The sequence below is a fragment of the Oncorhynchus keta genome, chromosome 18 (assembly GCF_023373465.1).
Source record: "Oncorhynchus keta strain PuntledgeMale-10-30-2019 chromosome 18, Oket_V2, whole genome shotgun sequence".
In the NCBI taxonomy this organism is placed as follows: domain Eukaryota; kingdom Metazoa; phylum Chordata; class Actinopteri; order Salmoniformes; family Salmonidae; genus Oncorhynchus; species Oncorhynchus keta.
Window position 1 is genome coordinate 3398363 of NC_068438.1, and position 1691 is coordinate 3400053.

The 1691-nt window shown below is 41.6% G+C and overlaps 1 pseudogene; it reads left to right on the top strand.

Moving 5' to 3' along the window:
• The first annotated feature begins 652 nt into the window (after window positions 1–652).
• On the top strand, window positions 653–1149 carry LOC118377460 (pentraxin fusion protein-like; annotated as a pseudogene).
• The last annotated feature ends 542 nt before the right edge of the window (window positions 1150–1691 follow it).

Below are 1691 nucleotides of genomic sequence, written 5' to 3' on the forward strand. Positions count from 1 at the left end.
GAAAAGGGAAAATAAATGACATCATTCAGAATAGCCTACTACGCCAAGAGAAGCCCTATAATTTAGCCACAGAGGATCAATCGCTTATTTATTTTTTAAATAAAAGCCTAGCTGTGGACTGTAGCCCAAAGAAAAAGGAATAGCCTACAGTCAGGAACACGTGGAAAATCTGTCAGTGAAAAAAACAGCATGCACACCAAACAGGACTTTCACAATATTTCAAATACAATTGAGGGAAAACAAAGGTTCGAAAGCAAATGGCTCCTGCTGAAAAGTGAAGACTATGCTGCAGGCTACCAAAAATATTGGATCAACTTCCAAATATTGTTTAGAGAGAGAGAGAGAGAGAGAGAGAGAGAGAGAGAGAGAGAGAGAGAGAGAGAGAGAGAGAGAGAGAGAGAGAGAGAGAGAGAGAGAGAGAGAGAGCGCAATCACTTTATATTGCATTTGAGTATCATTGAAGTAATGTTACAGGTTAATTAGTAACTAATTCAGAGCAATCAGCTCTTATACGAACTAATTTAAATGTGTAACCACAATTAGGTTATTTCTCACAACTCTTTTTGCATCTTGTCCAGGAAAGAACGTGGCATTACGGGGAAAAGCCACCCAGTAATCAATACTGGCCTTTATTATGTTCTAAACGCCATTGATGGGAACCGTGACACATGGCTCCTGCAAACTGAGATTGAACCTAACCCATGGTAGTGATTGGACCTACTTAATACATACAGTGTTCTTCATTACCATCACCAACAGAATTGATTGTTGTTCCAGTAGACTGAATGGAACTGAGATCCGGATTGGAGACTCTGTGGAGGACAACAATGGCAACAACAATCCCAGGTGAACTATGGGAGTTGTGGTTCCACTGAATTGCTCAACTGGGCAAATTATTCAATTTTGTTAGCGTCAGAGTGAGTTCACATGGGACTGTGTGCAAACAGAGTCATAGTTACTATTTCTGCAGTAACTTGTCATTGTGATTCATCCTGCAGACGTGCTTTGGTCCCTTGTATCCCAGAGCGCGCCTTCAGCACCTTCCATTGTAACGGCATGGAGGGACAATACATCAACGTGGTCATTCCAGGGAGGAATGAGTACCTGACCCCGTGTGAGGTGGAGAGCTACGGGGCACCACTGGACTGAATCTGAACATTGATACGAACATGCCACTAACACTCAAACTACAGCAACCGTATACTGTCTCCTGGGCTTTTCATTCTTAGATTACTTTTGGGGTTATAAATAATCAGACTCTGTTTTATAGACTGTACGTAGCTAACGCCTCTGCCATTTTAATGGCTACTAAAGTTGAAGTATTTGCCAAAGATAAAGAGTGAATCTAGAGCATTTCACGCGATCACATCATGTCATCTAGACAAGAATTGTCACGGTTTTCTTCTATCTCCTCCTCTGATGAAGAGGTGTAACAAGGATCGGACCAAAATGCAGCGTGGTAATTTTGTTACATGTTTAATAACCAAATAAACACGAACAAAATATATGTAACATGAAAACAGAAACAGCCTATGCTGGTGCAAACTAACACAGAGACAGGAACAATCACCCCCACGAAACACTCAAAGAATATGGCTGCCTAAATATGGTTCCCAATCAGAGACAACGATAAACACCTGCCTCTGATTGAGAACCACTCCAGACAGCCATAGACTATGCTGGAACACCCC